At 43.3% G+C, this 22,612-nt stretch overlaps 1 protein-coding gene across 1 annotated transcript in view; it reads left to right on the top strand.

The window, feature by feature from the left end:
• The first annotated feature begins 5,438 nt into the window (after positions 1-5,438).
• LOC139447323 (leucine-rich repeat and immunoglobulin-like domain-containing nogo receptor-interacting protein 2) overlaps positions 5,439-22,612 on the top strand; it is a 28,508-nt gene continuing 11,334 nt past the window's right edge. The window contains exon 1 of the mRNA XM_071228625.1: positions 5,439-5,465. The gene's annotated coding sequence lies outside the window, so the exon portion shown is untranslated. The remainder of the gene's footprint in view (positions 5,466-22,612) is intronic.

The following is a 22,612-nucleotide window of genomic DNA, read 5'->3' as shown; positions in this document are numbered from 1 at the left end:
AATAATATGCGCACATACGTTATTCTCAAATAATTATGAAAATATTTTTCCATTTTCCAAAACATTCCATCAAAATTTAAATCGTGGGTTTCAATTTTAACAATATATGCATGTTTCCAAGTGCAGATCTACTTCATTATAAAATAATATTACAAAATTGTACCTACTACTTGAAAACATTAATTATGAAAAAATATAAATAACTACTTCTGTAGATATATCTATGTCAACAGTATCATATATACCACTGTGATTTTGTCAACTAGATCCCCATGTTCCTTGAAAACAATAACAAATGTTTCAGGAAGTCATTGTTGTGAAATCATATCACTAGTTTTGCTCTCATAATATGTTTGCTTTCAACTTTTATATTATCTAAATATGTAACCGAAATGTGCCATATTCTCATTCCTAATTCTGAAGGTGCGACATGCAAGTTACAATTTGTTTTATCTTCTGAGTTACACATGTGTGCTTTATGACAGTTTTCGAACTTGCATCCATAGATAGTTATGCTACAAAACGCCTAGAAAAACGGCAGTAAAGTAATCTTGAACGCAGTGCTAAACTCCATTTCAGTCCTTGTTATACACGACCTGTGAAGATCCGGGGTAGAATAGGTCTTCAGTAACCGAAGCTTGTCGTGAAAGGCAACTATGCTTGTCGTAAGAGGCGACTTACGGGATCGGGTGGTCAGGCTCCCTCACTTGGTTGATGCATGTCATCGTATCCCAATTGCGTGGATCAATGCTCATGATATAATTCACTGGATTGTCTGGTCCAGACTCGATTATTTACTGACCGCCGTCATATAGCTGGAATATTGCTGAGTGCGGCGTTAAACAACAACCAACCTTGTTTTATCCCTTTAATGCCGAGCCGTGTGTTTGTCTTGAAGCACTGCCCGAAATAACATGACAAAACGTACAAACTGAATTATATCCTAGGGACATAATAAATTCTTTTCTACAATTCCATTACATAAAACTACCGGTTAAATTATGTTACATTTTCCACCACAAGAATTAATGCACGCAACAAACGAACATAAAAACACATGACCGCGTGATCAGTTATCTCTTCCTACGTGTGTCAGCAAGCCATCATTTTGTCAAGATGTTATGCAAATTAACGACATACGTCCAGACATGTGACAAAAAACAATGGATTCACGTCTTAAAAAACGTCCACACTTAGACTCTTCCTACCAAGATAACTGGCACTGTCATTTCTGTACACGACACGAAGACTTGATGGCATTGAAATGAATGACTAGCTGTGGTGTGTTGAAAAACATTCGCGTTCACATTACTCAAAGATCTCCGGACCCATTCGGGATTACAGAAAGGGGCGACCAATAACGAATGCCCGTGCTCGGGACCGTCGAAAGTGGGCGGCCATAACGCCATTACGGAGTATGTCCTTGTACGGTGTATATATCAGTAAATACAAAACGATCTTTCTTTTCGAAATACAATCTAAGATTGTTGCATCTCACATTTTCACACCCTACAAAAACGAATCCTGTAATTTTACGAACTTTTTTATTTGTGTCAGTGGGGTAGCCTACTAGATAAAGGATCAAGCAAACTTTCATGGTATTCCCTTTTGTGTGTATAAGATATGCACAATTGCGCGGCCTTTATTATTTCCACTCGGAACTGTCCGATTAACTTTGTTTTGGATGTACAGAAATCGGATGTGCTGGTCTGGAAATGGGAGAATTTAGAAGCCTCTAAGCTGATTGGCTAAATGTAAAGTTCACCTGACGGGACCTCCTATGTTTGTTTGTTTGTTTGTTGTTTAACACCGCATTCAACAATAATCCATCTATATAACGGTATTCTGTAAATAATCGAGTCTGGACCTGACAATACAGTGATTGATATCACGAGCATCGATCCACGCAATTGGGATACGATGACATGCACCAACCAAGTCAGCGAGCCTGACCACCTGATCCCGTTAGTCGCCTTTTACGACAAGCATGGTTTGCTGAAGGTCAATTTTAATCAGGGTCTTCACCGGTTAAAGGCAACTATGCTTGTCATGAGAGGCGACTAACGGTTGGTTGATGCATGTCATCGTATCCCAATTGCGTAGATCGATGCTCATGATGTCATTCACTGGATTGTCTGGTCCAGGCTCGATTATTTACAGACCGCCGTCATATAGCTGGAATATTGCTTAGTGCGGCGTAAAACAACAACCAACCTTGTTTTATCCCTTTAATGCCGAGCCGTGTGTTTGTCTTGAAGCACTGCTCGAAATAACATGACAAAACGTACAAACTGGACCAGACAATACAGTGATTGATATCATGAGCATCGATCCACGCAATTGGGATACGATGACATGCATCAACCAAGTCAGCGAGCCTGACCATCCGATCCCGTTAGTCGCCTTTTACGACAAGCATGGTTTGCTGAAGATCAATTTTAACCAGGGTCTTCACCGGTACCTCCCAAGATTGAGACGAGTTAACAGAGCGCAGTCAAACAAGGGGTTTAAAGTTCATTAAGCACATGCGTATATTTCGCACCACCCCGTACATCGCGCCATGTGAACATGCACTACTAACCTGTATTACTTTGTTTACTCCACGTTTAATTGACGCTGACTCACCGCAACTCGGCTATTTCCGTGGATGGGCATTTGCTCTGACGGAATTACCCGACAAGTTGCACTTATCTGATCGCAATGACTTTAATGCTACAAAGAATCGGTTGTTTAAAATAATATTTAATTTTCTTACGTTTATTTCTATTTACAAATGCCTCTATATGCACATACATCTGTGCAAGTTGAGGGCGATTTTAATTAAAATTTATGCACCAGAGGAGATATTAGTTGTGAGAGAAGACGATGAATAAAGATAACACACGCAATGGAATATCTTCACCGTGGTTACAAATGGCCCAGGAGAAAAGATATGAAAATCACTTAACTTTGGTGCACAGTTGTCGCGTATTGGTTCATAAGATGAGTGAGTAAATATTGGTCCAAGCCGCGTCATCAGTGTTGCAGCAATTCGCGGCTTATTTCCTAAAGATGTTCAATGTAACAGACTTAGGACACTGAAACCTCATCATGCCGGATGCTTCGTAATCCAGGCAGGGCAGTATAGTTTATTATACATATTTTTATCATATCTCAAAACCACAATGTAAATTGTTTGTAAAAAAATATATATCCAAGTCATATGTCGGTGAGTGAGTGAGGGAGTTAGTGGATAGGAGTGGGTGGGGTGAGTGAGTGGGTGGGGTGAGTGAGTGGGTGGGGTGAGGCGATTGGTGGGTGGTGATGGGTGAGTGAGTGAGTGAGTGAGTAAGTTGGTTGGTTGGTGAGTGAGTGGGTGAGTGAGTGAGTGAGTTGGTTGGTTGGTGCATGTGAGTGGGTGGGGTGAGAGTCGATTGGTGGGTGGGGTGAGTGCATCGGTGGGTGGGGTGAGAGTGGATTGGTGGGTGGGATGAGTGGATTGGTGGGTGATGTGAGAGTCGATTGGTGGGTGGTGTGAGTGAGTGGGCGGGGTGAGAGTCGATTTGTTGGTGGGGTGAGTGAGTGGGTGGGTTGGTGAGTGGATACAGTGAGTGAGTGGATTGGTTGGTGGGGTGAGTGAGTGGGTGGGTTGGTGAGTGGATACAGTGAGTGAGTGGATTGGTTGGTGAGGTGAGTGAGTGGGTGGGGTGAGTGAGTGAGTGTGTTGGTGAGTGGATACAGTGAGTAAGTGGATTGTGGGTGTGGTGAGTGGATGTGAGTGGGTTGGAGGATGTGAGTTAGTAAGTGGGTTGGTGGATGTGAGTGGGTGAGTGGGTTGATGGATGTGAGTGGATGCGGTGAGTGACTGAGCGGGTAAGTGGATGTGAGTTGGTGGTGGTGAGTGAGTGAGTGAGTGAGTGAATAAGTGTGTATGTGTGTGGGGGTGGGGGTGGGGTTGGGGGTTGGGGCGTGAATAAGTGAGTGCACACAATCCAGTCTGCCAAACCAGTGACTGACAGTACGATGACGCGTAATTACAAGCCCAGTCGACCCGTGAAGATCCGGCGTAGAATAGGTCTTCAGCAACCCATGCTTGCCGTAAAAGGCGACTATGCTTGTCGTAAGAGGTGACTAACGGGATCGGGTGGTCAGGCTCGCTGACTTGGTTGAGGCATGTCATCGTATCCCAGTTGCGTGGATCAATGCTCATGATATCAATGACTGGACCGCCGTCATATTGCTGGAATATTGCTGAGTGCGGCGTTAAACAACAAACAAACGAACCCAGTCTGACCGCCAATCCCTTTGTGGGAAGGTTCTTACAAAAGGTATTAGGTACTGGGGGCTGTGACACGGAATCCCCACAGGTAAGTTGTTGTGTACAGGTAATAAATAAAGTGATTATGTAAACGCCCAAATCCATTCGTTTGTGTTGCATTCCACAAATAACGTTAAACCAGTCAGCCAGTTTTTAATAAACAAACTGTAACGCGATTCCTTTTCAAGCATATCATCTTGATCTTTGAATCGGTGTATTTCGTCGTGGTATTTCAACCAGCATTTCGTGGATGACGATGTCCTTTAGTAAATCACCATGATCATCATCATCATCATCATCAGCAGCAGCAGCAGCAGCAGCGTGAGCATCGGCAGCAGCAGCAGCATGTTTACATCGCCACACATCATTTTTATTTATATACATTTTTGTTGTCGCTGTTTTCGTCATCTTCACAACCTTCGGCTTACAGTAATTTTCGGAGGAGGCGACTGTTAAACGTGTTCGGGTGGTCAGACCGTTGAATTGGTTGGTGCATGTCATCGCACCGCAACCGCGTATATCGAATCATCGATGCTCACGATGTCAATCACTGGATTGTCTGGTCTTGATTCGATTTTTTACAGCGCGGCGTTAAACAACAAGCAAAACATGTTAATAATAATAATAATAATAATAATAATAATAATAATAATAATGATAATTATTATTATTATTATTTTTATTTATTATCATCATTATTACATTATTATTAGTAGTAGTAGTAGTAATAGTAGTAGTAGTAGTAGTAGTAGTAGTAGTAGTAGTTGTAGTTGGTGAGTAACATCATCACAACTACCATCTAACTCAATTTCAACCCTTTCCAATGGTGTTGTCCCCAATCCCGCAGTCACCGTAAACTTCGCAACGTTGTCATTTAATCGATAATTTACCAACAGTAAATCCTAACACTGCAACATTTATGAACATAAACCCGTTTGCAAATTCGTCCCCAGTAGAAGTTGCATTGCCTGTTTAATATCCCTATACTCGCAAGAACCCGACACAGTCTGCAATCAAGAAACGCTGTCGGAGAATACGATCACGCTGACGACACAAGCTGGACGGAAGATCGGTACAAGTCTCACTCCCGGGTAACGAGCAGACAGGTAACCCACATTTTTGTCACTAGAGGGCGCTCGGCTCATTAACAGGTGTGCAGCAAACACAGGTAAGACGATTTCCGCGTCCAGCGTCTGTCTACACGATAAGCTTTTCTGTGCAGATAAATCAAATGTCTATTGCAATCAGTTCGACTTCAAGGGCAGTGTTTGATTGACATGTGCCAAGCTGCATGTGTTCATTGCCTGGCGTGTTTATTCGCGCTGTAGTGCTGTGTCGGGCGAGTTAGGGCGCAGTGTAGGGGATTGGTCAAGTTTGACTGGTCAGGGTCCGGTTTGGGTCATGTAAACATGTCCGTCTCATTCATAACCCGTTTAGCAACATCGCATTATGAAACAGGTCATGTTTTATCTTTTAATTGCATATTATATCTTTCTTCCCGTTCTGCCTCGTTATAAGGTGAAAGTTTCGGAGAAACAGTGTCCCCGTGTGGTGTTTGTAAACAATTCGCTAATTGCGTAACGATTTATATATAGGTCGCCGTTACTGATGCACTGCTAAATACACACGGCATGCTGACACGGAGTGCACGGGCTGCACGTGCATCTAATGCAGATCAATTTCAAAGTGTGCTTCACGTAGTGTTGCCTTCGTTCGTCTTGACGGGTGCCAAAATATTCTGTATACACATAGACCAGTTTCTTCGACGAATGCACGGTGCGTAACCAATATGACTTTAGAGAGCAACTAAGCCTGCCACTTTCATAATGGGCGAGGGTGTTGTAGTGTTTGAAAAGCGAGTTGTACATTTCTAGGAAATTGATATTCTACATTAAAACTAAACCATTTAAAATCATAGCCCCATGAAACAGCACACAGGCTCGCTATGCAACGGGATATATGCATACACGCTCTTGAATTGTGTAACCGCACACCTGTGCCGACACAGATCGATATATGCTTTATTACATCTGCTCGGACAGGCATGTCAATGTCACCTTTCGACAACAGCGCGTATCACTGTCAGCAGGCTGATGCGCAAATGACGTATGATATAGCTGTTGTTACTGAAATGTACACATGTCAGTTTCACCTCTAGACCACAGCGACTATCACTCACTGTAAGTTGTCGCATCTGCAAATGGTGTGTGTGTGTGTGTGTGTGTGTGTGTGTGTGTGTGTGTGAAGCTCTAATGTACTGAATAATGACGTCGTGTTTTATCTTTTAACGTAATTCAATCACATTAAGTTCCACAGGACAGACGTTTTTGTCACATTAGGAATCAGTCGTTTATTACAGGGGTGGGTGAATAGGAGGTTTTTGATGCAGTACTTTTGAAAATAATGACCCCTTGCCATCATTCCTGAACACTTTATATTTTATTATCTAATGTCCAATTTACAGGATTTTCCCCAGTTATGCTTATCATTCTTTATAATCCTCACCTAGAAACCGTAATATGTTCCCCTGACCTGATACCCCCCGCCTCCCCGGGTGTGTGTGTGTGTGTGTGTGTGTGTGTGTGTGTGTGTGTGTGTGTGTGTGTGTGTGTGTGTGTGTGTGTGTGTGTGTGTGTGTGTGTGTGGTTGCATTGTTAGGTTCTAATTACAATCCAGGAGATCCTGAAAAGTGAATTAAGGAGTATGTTTTTTTCATCTGCTATGACTGAAATGTACATATGTCAATTTCACCAGAGAAATGACAGCATGCTCATCACAACACGTTGCCGGATCTGCGCATGTGAAGGGTAGTCAAATGTTACGTGTTATTAAGTGTACAGCTACATTTATGTAGAACATTTACTCCCGAACTGTCAGTTAAGTTCACCCATGACAATACGCATCTATTCTTCAGTGTTCTCGTTCAAAACACGATCGCTTGCACCTCACTTGTGACACCGCCATGGTTGGTTGGTTGGCTGGTTTGTTGTTTAACGCCGCACTCAGCAATATTCCAGCTATATGACGGCTGTCTGTAAAATAATCGAGTCTCGGGGCACGAGTGGCACAGTTGTCTGGGGCGCCGCAATTCGCTGTGCAGGGTTGCGCCACGTGGGCACGCCAGAAACCTATGATCGTGGGTTCGAATCCCGGTTCGCCCCGATTATGTTTCTAGGTTTGTCAACACCATACCCGTGCTCGTGGGTTTCACCGAAGTGGTAAACGTCCGAGACCTGCATCACTTCGGGCTTTCCTCCCACTTTAAGCTGACACGCCGTGATATAACTGGAATACTGTTAAAAGCGGCGTTACACCCAACTCACCCGACAGGTTTCGGCAGAAGTGAATGATTGAGACGGGATTGTGTGGTCAGGCTCGCTGACTTGGTTCATGCATGTCATCGTATCCCAATTGCGTGGATCGATGCTCATGATATCCGAGTGTACATCGGGCCAAAAGACAGGAGGAATATTAACAAGAGTCTTAGCATTCTTTGAGATGAAACACGGCATTGTTGCTTAAGCGATGTGAAACCCATCTGTTTGATGGCGACAGCCTTTTATCCATCGGCTTATGTTTAAACATGGCTTCCTCATTTCGTCAGTGCAGTATTCTATCGTATCCATCACAGTAAAACCTTGTTAAATAGCACACCCCATAATCAAGAAAATTATAGGTTGCAGAAACACTCACTCTTATCCAACTATATAACCCTGGATCACACCCCCGTTTATCCAGATGCTGAAGTTGTCCGGATTAACGGAGTTCCAAAATAATCCCAAATAATTTAAAATGCATACAAAAGGTTGATACACTCGGCCTATCGTCAAACCTCGCACTTTCCGTTAAAAAGAAGATTTTCATCACAACTGGTGACATCCGATTGTGTTCAGAGTGACACTCGTCTGTCTCCGGCCAAAAGTGAGCGGAATCAGCCGAGTTGAACCGAGTGGACCCGAGTGTATCTGAAGATGGTATCACTTAAATCCGTGACAAAGTATGCCCGTTAAATGAATATGTCAGCGACAGTCAGAAGACTTACTGACATCGATTATACCAGCTGGTTAGGTATGACGAAAATCCCTCCCCATAAATATAGGACAGCTTTGAATAGAAAGAAAAACCTGACTAAACAGAGGCTCTTAAAAACTCCTCACGTCTTCCTATTACATATTATAGATGGCATTGTGCCAGCACGGACATTAACGTGCATCCCCATAAACCTCGTTATTACAACATGTACTCCCCATCACGCATTGTAGTGATTAGTTTTGCGTTATAATGAGGTAAGCACCTCGCTTTTTTGTGAGACTTGAAGATTTAATTTACGATAAAAACAAATATGGCTGATCAATACTCAAGTATAATCAAGTACATGTGTACTGTGACGACATATGGAGCGTGAACTGATATATTATTTAGGAAAATAATGTTCAGCTTTGTTGAAGTTTCGGAGAGATGTTAACTGTCCATCAGCACACTTAATTAAAAAAAACGAAAAATATGTGTAACAAGTTTTATAGAACGAGATTGTTTTTGTGTTAACTTATTTCAAGTGTTCTCTTAATATAAACCCTTAATATATCAACCGCCTCCGTGTCCGGGTTCGATCCCCGGCCGCGTCATACCAAAAGACGTTTTAAAGATGGTACTTGTTGTTACCCTGCCTGGATCTCGGCATTAAGTGTCTTAAACAAGGACTGGTCGGCTCGGAGTCAGTATACTGTGTCTGAGTGGGATATTCATGTTAAACTGCGGCATGGTATCTCAGTGAGCTAGCACTATAAATCGGCATCAGCCCGGACGCGACGTTAAACCCCATTTCACCTCACCAATCATTTTATATTCTAATAGAGGAGCGCTTGGTGAAACAGGTCTTGTTTCACGACTAGATCCTCGCACAACGATTATCGTTTACAAATCTATGTTAGAGTTAGGAAGTAACGACAATCATAACGCTAACGTCGCTTTGTGCAGTGGGGCCCCGTCTAAGTAGAATCCCCACTGGCTAAGTGCCAACGTTCGGCCTGTCTCCAACAATGGATAAGATATGTTCATGAATTGTCCTCAGGACATCTACATAAGAAATGTCCCCTTCAATATAATCGCAACCAGAATTAATACCATTTAAAAATATTTATTCTATCAATCATAGAGTTAGACACATTTATATTTGCAAATAAGCTTTGAACTACGTCACGAGATGATCGTGTGGGCAAAAAAGCCGATATTCCTGCACATTGAACTGTATACAGAAAAATCGACCGGCCTTTTTTAACGCTTGTGGCGTTATATCGAAGCGCATTGATCAACGCTAATGCAGCATTATGCAACATAACAGTCCACTGAAAAGAAGACCACTCACCCATGGTTTCCCTCTGTGCATATTGATTAACAGGTGTGATCGTGGTATTATTACAACTAGGTGTTCGGGGCAGTTTACCGTTGAAAAGAGAAGCGTAAAAAAGGATTGTGACCTAGAAAAATGTTTGAATCGATTTTAGAGTTTCAATCTTTCATGAATGGAGACGAAATTGCGAGAACACTAATATATTTTCTGTGTATCGTATTATTTACGTTGTTTGAATATGCAACGGTCATAGTTTTTATGTTTTGGCTGAAGACAAATTATTTATGTCTCGGTATTTCTGTCAGACAGTTTATTAAAATTTTACTTTATAATAATTGCGGGGGGCACGGGTGGCCCAGTCGTCTAAGGCGCCGCGATTCGCTGTGCAGAGTTGTGTCCCTTGGGCACGCCAGAAACCTATGATTGTGGGTTCGAATCCCGGTTCGCCCCGATTATGTTTCTAGGTTTGTCAGCACCATACCCGTGCTCGTGGGTTTTACCGAAGTGGTAAACGTCTGAGACTTGCATCACTTCGGGCTTTCCTCCCACATTAAGCTGACACGCCGTGATATGACTGGAATACTGTTAAAAGCGGCGTTAAACCCAACTCACTCACTCACTTATAATAATTGCGATTATTTCTAGGGGAGTGTAAATTTGTTTGTGATAGCGTTGATGAAAAATACAGATTTCATGATTCACCTTTCGTATACGGGTTAAATGGTTATGTGTGAAGGGGTAGCCTAGTTGATAAAGGTAGTCGTCGACTGTTCTTTTTAAGCGCTGCTTAAACTGAGAACGAAGCTTTCATTAGCGTCATTTTTTAAGTGTCACGGATGTTTTTCACAGAAATTCTAACGGGAAGTGATACATGTACAGAAAGGGAATTCAGGTCACGTGTTGCTTTAAGTCTTCCAGTCGAAAGGTATCGCTCGATGATTTCCTTTAAATCATTCGCTCGTACCGAAGTCGATTCCCACATGGGCACAATGTATACAGTCCACTTTTTGGTGTCCCCCGCCGTGATATTGCTGACATTTTGCCATAAACGGGACCAGGACTTACTTATTCATTCGATTTTATTATGTAGACTTTAATCACGATAATGCGTCTACATATATAGCAGGGTGTAATTCGGTTTAATGCCTCTACGGTCCATAGCCCATTTCCAAGCTCGGTCTAATCACTGTAATGAGTGACTTTCGTAAATAATTGGGACATGTAAGAAAGGAGTATGGTCGACCCATTCGTCTGAGACGATGTAATTCGATGTGCAGTCCCCCGATGATCGTGGGTTCGAATCTCGCTTCCCTGATTAATGTTAAAGGTTTGTCAGTACCATACCCGTGCTCATGAGCTTCACCTGTATCAGGGGGGCACGGGTGGCCCAGTCGTCTAAGGCGCCGCGATTCGCTGTGCAGAGTTGCGTCCCTTTGGCACGCCAGAAACCTATGATTGTGGGTTCGAATCCCGGTTCGCCCCGATTATGTTTCTAGGTTTGTCAGCACCATACCTGTGCTTGTGGATTTCACTGAAGTGGTAAACGTCTGGGAACTGCATCACGTCGGACTTTCCTCCCACATTAAGCTGACACGCCGTGAAATAACTGGAATAATGTTAAAAGCGGCGTTAAAAACCCAACTCACTCACTCAATCTCTATATAAATTAACTGGCCAGACAAGAAAACTCACTCACTCATTCACCTGCATCACTTCGGAATTTCTCCAACCTCACACTGTGATATGACTGAAGTACTCACTCACTCACTCACTCACTCACTCACTCACTCACTGCACCTCGTGTAAGCAAGACTACTAGATATCTAAAATTAGAACGAAACTTGGTAGACTTCCAACTGTCCTTAATGTGATTATGAAATGATTGGAGTGTCAGGGTTATCGTTTTAAACGTTCGACCAGCCCACCCGACCCATCCCTCGCTATAGACCACCATCACCGATTCAACCATCCCAGCTGGGCACCACCAATCGCCGGCCCACGTCGAACCACCCACCCCCACTAGAAGCCTTCGATCATCGACCCACCTGGAACCACCCATCCCTCGCTGGCGACCAGCCATCCTCGCTAAAGACCACCAAATCTAGCTGGAGACCACCAATCACCGGCCCACTTCGAACCACCCACCCCCGGCTAGAGGCCTTCCATCAACGACCCACCTGGAACCACCCGCCCCCACTAGAGACCTTCGATCACCGACCCACCCCGGCCCACCCATCCTCGCTTTAGACCACCCATCCTAGCTGGAGACCACCAAATCTAGCTGGAGACCACCAATCACCGGCCCACTTCGAACCATCCACCCGCCACTAGAGACGTCCCATCACCGGCCCACCTGGAACCACCCACCCCGACTAGAGGCCACCCATCACCGGCCCACCTGGAACCACCCACCCCCACTACAGGCCACCCATCACCGACCCACCTGGAACCACCCACCCCCACTAGAGGCCATCCATCACCGGCCCACCTGGAACCACCCACCCCCACTAGAGGCCATCCATCACCGACCCACCTGGAACCACCCACTCCCACTAGAGACCACCCATCACCGACCCACCCATCACAACCACAAGGCATAACATAGGGGCCTTCCCTTGTCACATATAAATCAAGATCACGGTAACCGCCTATCACGACTTCACCCCACCCGTGTGAATGTTCTCTGCCTCATTTAATCCACTGTATGACGAGCGGTTTCCGGCCATGAAATACGCGAGGAAAATCTTCTTATCCCATATCTCCATTTAAGGTAAAATGATATGGTGTTTTAGATGTACGACACGAAGTTAACACAAGTGGCGATTCTCAACTGAGACTAAGCTAGTTCTCTATGTCAAACCCAAGCTAGTGTCATGCACTGATACGGAAATAAACACATGTAAACCAATCGAAATCTCTTTTTTAAACCGCTGCCAAAAAAGAACCAATTTACATGATTTACAAAAATAAATGTTCAACATATTTGCTAAAATGGACAGCTTTTGCCTTGTTCCGTTTTTTTCCCGGTTAAATGGCCCGGTTTATTCGTCACTTTCTTTCCGCCTATTAGTGTCGAGAACGGTAATAGCATCTTTACAGCGATAGCCATGTCTCAGGGTGTCTCAAGTTATTCTAAACCCCTAGTCGTAATATTATCCTTGCAACCAATCCCTATTGGTGACTTCATTGTTAACCGCCAGTCGTGAACCGACGCCCGCATTCAACGTTCACAGTGTGCTAACGCAACGCTTACAGCTCGACTTACCTTAACATTCGTCATTTTATCTGCAGTCAAGCCAAATTACAATAAGATATAAAATCTCGATTCGGGCCCTTCCTCTTAATAATCTCCAGCCCGAACCGAGCTTGCTACTCAAAACTGAACAATACGCCCTCAGTAATGAGGCTTTAATCTAGACCTTATAACCTTCAATTTTACGCGGCTTAACCAATTTGGAAGCCGTTACGTTGTATAATATGGTATAGCTTTGTTAGTGTAAATTTAGGACTAAGTTATTGGGTTTTAGTTGAAATTTTATTTACGTTTGTCACAATGGAATATAAGATGAAGCGATTAAATCTTTTACCTAGGGTTCCAACAATGCTGGAATATTGCAGAGTGCGGCTTTACCAACCCCCCCCCCCCCCCCCCCCCCCCACACACACACACACACACACCCCCACCCCCCACCCCACCCCACCCCACCCCCCAAAAAACACAAAAAACCCAACAACAAAAACAAAAAAAACAACAAAAAAACACACACAAAAAACCACAAACAAACAAACACCAAGATATTCACAGCGTGTAGCATTATACTGCGATCATGGTTGCAGATTCCCATCGTGTACTAAAACATGTTACTTTTTGAGGAATCGAACTCGGACCTAAGCCTAAAGCGCTGCCCCCTTTGACCTACGTCACTCAAGTAATGATATTTGTGTTACTGTGTTAATGACAAAACATAATTTGATAGTGAAACGTCTTTATCTCGATATCTCGATATAAAACAATAGGTCGCGATAAAATCATTATCGACACCCCGTTGTCTTTAACTACGGATATGTCGAACTCCTTTACCTCGATGTAGCGTTTAAGACAATATGACGTTATGGTCGCGAGAAATCTTAATCGATCCCGCATATCTTTAACTACGGATATCTCGAAATCCTTTAACTCGATATGAAGTGTAAGTCCCGACAGAATCCTTATCGACTCCCAAGTCCAATGCTGACACCCGCTTGTCTCGAAATACGAATTTCCAAGCATTTTTGCTACCGAACGCTTCGTCATTATGAAATTTTGTTGCGTTACGAAACAACCATACAAGTAATACTGATTATTATTTGCACTGTTTTGGTAAATATTTCTGTTGATAAGTATGAACAGAATCTCGACGTCGAGATACGCACATACCCGTTAAGATCCGGCGTAGAATCGGTCTCTAACGGGATCAGGGGTTCAAGGCTCGCTAACATGGTTGATGCATGTCATCGTATGCCAATTGCGTAGACAGATACTCATGATGTCAGTAACAGGATTGTCTGGTCCAGATTCGATTATTTACAGAATGCGGTCTACAGCAACCCATGTTTGTCTTAAGAGGCACTAATGGGATCGGGTGGTCAGGCTCGCTGGCTTGGTTGATGCATGTCACCGTATGCCAATTGCGCAGACAGATGCTCATGATGTCCGTAACAGGATTGTCTGGTCCAGATTCATATAGTTGGAATATTGCTGAATGCGGTGTTAAGCAACAAACAAACAAACAAATTTACAGAATGCTGTCATATAGCTTGAATATTGCTGAGTGCGGCGTTAAACAACAAACAAACAAACAAATTTACAGAATGCCGTCTTATAGCTATAATATTGCTGAGTGCGGCGTTAATCAACAAACAAACAAACAAATTTACAGAATGCCGTCTTATAGCTATAATATTGCTTAGTGCGGCGTTAATCAACAAACAAACAAACAAATTTACAAAATGCCGTCTTATAGCTATAATATTGCTGAGTGCGGTGTTAAGCAACAACCAAACCACACATTTACAGAATGCCGTCTTATAGCTATAATATTGCTGAGTGCGGCGTTAAGCAACAAACAAACCACAAATTTACAGAATGCCGTCTTATAGCTATAATATTGCTGAGTGCGGCGTTAAGCAACAAACAAACCACAAATTTACAGAATGCCGTCTTATAGCTATAATATTGCTGAGTGCTGCGTTAAGCAACAAACAAACCACACATTTACAGAATGCCGTCTTATAGCTATAATATTGCTGAGTGCGGCGTTAAGCAACAAACAAACCACACATTTACAGAATGCCGTCTTATAGCTATAATATTGCTGAGTGCGGCGTTAAGCAACAAACAAACCACAAATTTACAGAATGCCGTCTTATAGCTATAATATTGCTGAGTGCTGCGTTAAGCAACAAACAAACCACACATTTACAGAATGCCGTCTTATAGCTATAATATTGCTGAGTGCGGCGTTAAGCAACAAACGAACAAACAAATTTACAGAATGCCGTCTTATAGCTATAATATTGCTGAGTGCGGCGTTTAGCAACAAACAAACCACACATTTACAGAATGCCGTCTTATAGCTATAATATTGCTGAGTGCGGCGTTAAGCAACAAAAAAAGAAACAAAGAAACGATACACACGGTGGCTCATATTGCCAGTTCAACATTGTCTCTCGATGGTTTCCATGACAACCCATAAGTTGATTCCGCAATGAAGGTTGAGGTCTAAATTATGTATGTAATACATCGACCAAGTCGATGTGTGGTTTAGCTCCCCGAAAGTCGTTTCATGTCTTCGTGATAAACTTACATTAGTGTTCGCCACACACCAGTCCTCGTGCATAGCTTCCTTGGCGGAACACACTTACTCTGTCGACTGCACTGTCATCGATTTCTGTTTCGGAATTTTAAAATTCATTGGTAAGGAATTCCTTAACACCGTCGGGGCACCATGGCACGTTATCAACCAATTAACTGAGTCTGACCACCCAATCCATTAAGGGACTGGTAATTTATTGCAGTGGAACGCCGCCGTGGTCTGGAGGTAGAGCGTCCTCCCGGAGAGCGGAAGGTCTGGGGTTCGATCCCCGGCCGCGTCATACCAAAATACATTAAATGATGGTATTTGTTGTTACCCTGTCTGGCGCTCGGCATTAAGGCGCTTAAGGACTGGTCGGTTCGGAGTCAGTATACTGTGTCTGAGTGGGGTATTCATGTTAAACTGCGGCATGGCATCTCATGATCAGTGGGCTGGCTCTATAAATCGGCATCATTCCGGAAGCAGCCACACACGCGCATGCACGTCGCTATATAAGTGCAATAATCTTGGACGCGACGTTAAACCCCATTTTTTACCTCACCTTATTACAGTGGGAGTGGATCAGAGGTTTTTGAGGCAGTAATTGAATGAAGGTATTGACCCTCCCCTAATGCTAATCATAATTTTGAATGACCTTCCCATTACCGTAGTAATTTTTTTCAAGACCCTGCCTGAAAACACAATGCTAAAACACTTTATATTTTTTACATATAAATGTCTATTTCTTCATGACCATCCCAAAATATGTGTGTTATTTTTAATGACCCTCCCCTTAAGATTATCATATTTTGGGTGACCCTCCCCTGATACTCTCTCACCCACCCATCCTTGTAATAATTCACCAGTCCCTAAGCCCCTAAGTCCCTAAGTCCCTAAGTCGTCTTAGTATAGGGATCAACACACGTTGCTTGTGGCCCATGTGACGGGAGAAAGAGACCCGCTAAGATCCGAGTTGGAATTGGTCTTTAGCCACCCATGCTTTTGTCATATGAGGCGACTAACGGGACCGGGTGGTCAGGCTCGCTGACTTGGTTCATGCACGTAATCGTATCCCAATTGCGTAAATCGATGCTCATGATGTCAATCACTGGGTGGTATGGTCCTGACTTGATTCTTTAGAGACCGCCGTCATATAGCTGGAATATTGCTTTTTGAGGCGTTAAAGAACAAACAAATAAACAAACCAAAGCAAGGGAGAGATAGACAAATACATAATTTAACAGTAATATGAAACCTAAGTGCTAATGATACAAAAGGTGAGGTGAGAACGATTTTATGCTTCAATTCAAGCTTTGTTTGTTTGTTTGTTTTCTTAACGCCGCACTCAGCAATATTCCAGCTATATGACGGCGGTCTGTAAATGATCAAGCCTGGACCAAACAATCCAGTGATTGACATCATGAGCATCGATCCGAGCAATTGGGATACGATGACATGCATTAACCAAGTCAGCGAGCCTGACCATCCGATCCCGTGAGTCGCCTCTTACGACAAGCATAGTTGCCTTTTAGAGCAAGCATGGGTTGCTGAAGACCTATTCTACCCCGAATCTGTAGAAGAATGAGACTTGTTCCATGTATGCTTGGATCAAGGGATTGTCATCTGTTCTAAGTGAAAGACCCTTAAATCTGTAATCCTGAAATCGTGTCAACTAAACTAAACTAATCTCGACCGAGGAATAACTCGTAAACAAGCTCTACATATCACCTTTATAATAACAGTAAAGATATCGTCAGGAAATCGTAGACTGTCGTAGATTATTTTTGAAACTATCGTAGTTTTAAGATTTCATCAGAATGTCGTAAATCTAAGAGAGCTCCATATCTGTCGTAACTTATTTGACGTTCAACCGTTGATATTTTATTTTGTGAAACTGAGTGATTGAAATTGTTCCCTCGCCACTTTATTTAACTGTTAATCATAATGTCAAGACCTGTTGACATGCGTTGGCCTTTACGAGACTTGTACAAGATAATGTTCTGTAGACAGAAAGTAATCGTTGTCAAGTACGTTAGCTGCCCCTTGACGTGCAATGCTTTGCGATAACAATGTGATAAGAATTGTACAAACATGATTTGATGCCGCTTTAGCTTGAGCTCTTCAAGATAACGACGATCTATCAGATTAAATATATATGTACAACATCTTGTAGGAATAGTGTACGTGATAACGACGGATTCTCAGTGTAGATCGTAACAGCGAAAGAATAGGCGTAACGATGAAGAAGAATCGTAGTGATGACGTAGAGGTATCGCAGGGATGACGTAGAGGTATCGTAGTGATGACGTAGAGGTATCGTAGGGATGACGTACACCTATCGTAGTGATGACGTAAAAGTATCGTAGGGATGACGTTGAGGAATCTTGGTGATGTAGGTAGAAGAATCGTTGTGATGACGTAGAAGTATCGTCGTGATGACGTAGAGGTAACGTAGTGATGATGTAAAGGTATCGTAGGGATGACGTAGAGGTATCGTAACGACGACGTAGAAGTATCGTAGTGATGATGTAGATGTATCGTAGGGATGACGTACACCTATCGTAGTGATGACGTAAAAGTATCGTAGTGATGACGTAGAGGTATCGTAGGGATGACGTTAAGGTATCTTGGTGATAACGTAGAGGTATCGTAGTGATGACGTAGAAGTATCGTAGGGAAGACGTGGAAGTATCGTATTGATGACGTAGAAGTATCGTATTGATGGCATAGAAGTATCGTAGTGATGACGTAGAAGTATCGTAGTGATGACGTAAAAGTATCGTAGTGATGACGTAGAAGTATCGTAGTGATGACGTAGATATTGGGTAGTGATGACGTAAAGGTATCGTCGTGATGACGTAGAAGTATTAAAGTGATGATGTAGAGGTATCCTAGTGATGACGTAGAGGCATCGTAGTGATGACTTAAAGGTTTCGTAGTGATGACGTAGAAGTATTGAAGTGATGACGTAGAAGTATCGTAGTGATGACGTTAAAGTATCGTAGTAATGACGGAGAATTATTGAAGTTATGACGTAGAAGTATCGTAGTGATTACGTAGAGGTATCGTAGTGATGACGTAGAATTATCGTAGTGATGACATAGATATTGGGTAGTGATGACGTAGATATTGGGGAGTTACGGCATGGATATAGGGTAGTGACAACGTAGATATATAGTAGGGACTGCAAATATATCCGGTAGTGACGATGTAGATATCCGGTAGTGACGACGTAGATATCCGGTAGTGACGATGTAGATATCCGGTAGTGACGATGTAGATATCCGGTAGTGACGATGTAGATATCCGGTAGTGACGATGTAGATATCCGGTAGTGACGACGTAGACGTAGAGTTGTGACGACGTATAGATAGAGGGTAGTGACGCCGTAGATATGGTGTGGATGTAGGGTAGTGACGGCGTATATATTGGGAAGTGACGCCGTAGATTTCAGGAAGTGATGACGTAGATATAGTGTAGTGATGACGTAGATGTCGAGCATAATGGCGACATAGACGTAGGTCAGTGACGACGTAGAGGTGAGGAGAGATGGACAAGTCATGAGTTGTGGTGGCGTCTAGGATAGTGACTTTGAATAGTGCTGTACTGAACAGAACTGTTTGTTAACTTTGCATTCTCTTGTATTGTCCCGACAATTTTGCAAATAAATGTGTAGTGGATAGCCCGAGTGACGATCCCTATTCATGACCGTAGTGTTATGTGAAACCTTATTTAAAATCGGAAATGTATATATTTAACATTGAGCAGATCGCGAGAAGCGTCACGGGATTCCCCCGACGTTGTGTCCTTATTGCTTACATTGTGAAGCTGTTTAACAATACCCCCTACAGCTAGAAAAAGAATGGCTCGACTGCAATGTTCGATCCCTGATCTGCCATCAACTTGGCAAAACCTCTAGTACGTTGGGAGGGTGTGTGTTAAAACCCACTCACTGTACGTAACTTGAAGACAGACACACTAGCGTCAATATCTGTAGTCCGCAGGGTTAAGCTGGAATTGGAGATGAAATTCGGTGACTTCATTGTATACAGTCCGCTGTCAGATAGCTGGAGTATTCACTAAATGTCTGTGTCTTGGCAAATCCATATCTTAGATCGCATCACCTCGTCAAATATACGTACGTCACCATTTTGTTCCCACATTTTAAAATACACGCTGTCATCTTCATCTCTCTCTAAGATCATCAGTTCGGCATACTCCCCGCTACTGACTTCCCACCCCTCCCTCTACCCCGACATCCTTCACGGGTCACTTGACAGGGTCCTCTTCAGTTTCCGCCCGCCCTCACCCGTCAACCAGCTCTCCTCCCCTAGGGCGTGGGAAATCCTTCCCCTTTGTGCACAGGTTTATTTGACTCCGTATCCACAGTCCCTGATCCACACCATCCTCATCTTCACCCGTCCTACGCTTTCGATTCCATCCCCACCCCCAGGACTAACTATCCCACTGTGTTCTCTTCCCACCCCTGGGCAATCTCCCCTTCTCCCACGGTCCGGATCAAAGACTCGCAGCGAAAGTGCCCTTAACATCGGGACATAATCCAGTAGGACCGCTTGGATTATCGTGGATGACAAGGAGCAAGGCTAGAGACTGGATGTGGGTCAGCCGGATGGGATACTTTATTCTTACCACTTAAGATACACTCCATTTGATTGTCAGACGCTCCGGGACTCTCCGTGTCTCCTCGCTAGGCTGAATAACGTTAATATAGGACGCGACCCTTAAGGGTGTACCCGTCCGCTTCAAACGTGAGCCCTGGGCCCACTTGCACAAAGCGATCTTAGCGCTAAGATGATCGTAACCCCCATACTTTAACATAGGCTTACAATAGTCGTTGTGCTAAGATCGCTTTGTGCAAGTAGGTCCGGTCCTGGGGGGTAAGAGTTTAACAGTTCGGCGCATCACCCCTACCACTTGGTATCATTGTATGGTCTCTGTAACGAAATGATTTCCCGATTCTATCTATTCCCATAGTCTGATACTTTAAAACGTCTTTAAGGCCTCTTTTACACTTCATTAACTCGAAGTCATATATAGTTACACTTCGCTAACTCCAAGTCATAAACAGTTACACTTAACTCGAAGTCATATAAAGTTACACTTCGCTAATTCGAAGTCATGTTTGGTTACACATTATCAACTTGAAATCATATACAGTCAAACACCGAGGTTCGGCACGACAGAAAATGATTAATAAAGGAGGAATACGACGCATCAAAGTTCGACACAACGGTGTTTAACTGTAAGGTTACACATTTTTTTACTGTGAAGAAGTAATAAACAGTTACGCTTGGCTAACTCAAAGTCATATACGGCTACACTTCGTTATTTCGAAGTCATGTTCGACTCACATCGCTAACTCGAGAAATGTCGAGATGTCCGTACATCTGGACAGTATAGTACTGATATTATATAGCCTGATATGTATACTGCCGGTGCCACTGAGAAACATCGCCATAAACGAGTGAGTGAGTATGTTGGGTTTAACGCCGCTTTTAACATTATTCCAGTTATATCGCGGCGTGTCAGCTTAATGTGGGAGGAAAGCCCGAAGTGATGCAGGTCCCAGACGTTTACCACTTCGGTGAAACCCCCGAGCACGGGTATGGTGCTGACAAACCTAGAAACATAATCGGTTATCCCGTTAGTCGCCTCTTATGACAAGCATAGTCGCCTTTTACGGCAAGCATGGGTTGGTGAAGACCTATTATAACCCGGCTCTTTACGGGTCGAAAAAGATTTTGAAAGGGATTAAACTATATCTTTATCGAGGCACTTGAATGAGTAGGTAAGGTATCACGCTGTAATTTAGCAGTATTCCAGCAATATCACGACACGGTACATAAGCAGTTGGTTTGACACATCGTGCAACCTTGGAGAATTCCCTACCCCCACCACCCCCACCCCCCACCCCCACCCCCCGCTGTGAGTAATTTGTATGCCATTTTTAAAGTCATACTATAAGTCCATGTATTTGGGGGCCGGACGTGTAGCCTAGTAGGTGAAGCGTTTGCTCATCATGATGATGGCCCGAGTTCAATTCCCCGCGTGGGCATACTGATTTAAACTCATCGCTCACGTCACATTAAAGCGGCGTCACTGACTCACATCATGTAAAGCAACGTCACTCGCGTCACAGAATGCAACGGCACTCACGTCACAGAAAGCTACGTCATTCATGTCATAAAAAAACAACGTCCCTCACGTCACATAAAGCAACGTCACTCACGTCACAGAAAGCAACGCCACTCACGTCACAGAAAGCAACATCACTCATGTCAAAGAAAACAACGTCACTCGCGTCACAGAAAGCAACGTCACTCACGTCACATAAAGCAACATCACTCACGTCAAATAAAGCAACGACACTCACGTCACAGAAAGCAACGTCACTCACGTCACAGATAGAAAGTCACTCACGTCACATACAGCAACGTCACTCACGTCACATACAGCAACGTCCCTTATGTTATGGAAAGCAACTTTCCTCACGTCACATATAGCAACACTGACTCTCGTCACATAAAGCAACGTCACTCACGTCACATTAAGTAACGTCACTCACTTACGGACATTAACCTCTGCACACTCAGTATCAAATATTAATTTCCTAATAAGATTTTTAGCCCTTTAAAGTAGTTTCAAAGCAGAATTGCCGTATGTTTATCAATAACACCTAAACTGTAACTTTAATCAAACAAATCCCCCCTAACGTCCTCGCTCTGAATTTGTTTTGTTAACCCCTTTGATACCGTTTCATACCTCAATATAAACACCTAAACTGTTATTTTATCCAAAGAAATCACCTAAACGCCTTTCCTCCATTTTTTCTGTTTTGGCTGGTTTTTTTTTTAACATTGCCTACAAGTGGTATATGTACCTCAATATATACATCACACTTTCAAACTGTAATTGTGAACAGAGATATCCCCCAAAACTTCCTTCCTCTTTGTCCGTGTTCGTGTTTTTCACCCTGGCTATGTGTACCTACATATATACCGCTTTGACCTCATTACAACGTAACGATTTTATCCTGTCCTAGTCAGTCCTAGTCAGCGTACGCGGACATCTCGTTTTAAGGTTGGTCATTGGTCTGTATCATAAAACTCT

The sequence above is a fragment of the Haliotis cracherodii genome, unplaced genomic scaffold, assembly GCF_022045235.1.
Source record: "Haliotis cracherodii isolate W230 unplaced genomic scaffold, xgHalCrac1.p SCAF_7, whole genome shotgun sequence".
Lineage (NCBI taxonomy): Eukaryota > Metazoa > Mollusca > Gastropoda > Lepetellida > Haliotidae > Haliotis > Haliotis cracherodii.
The sequence above is the reverse complement of the archived record's forward strand: the minus strand, read 5'-3'. Positions and strand labels throughout refer to the sequence as shown.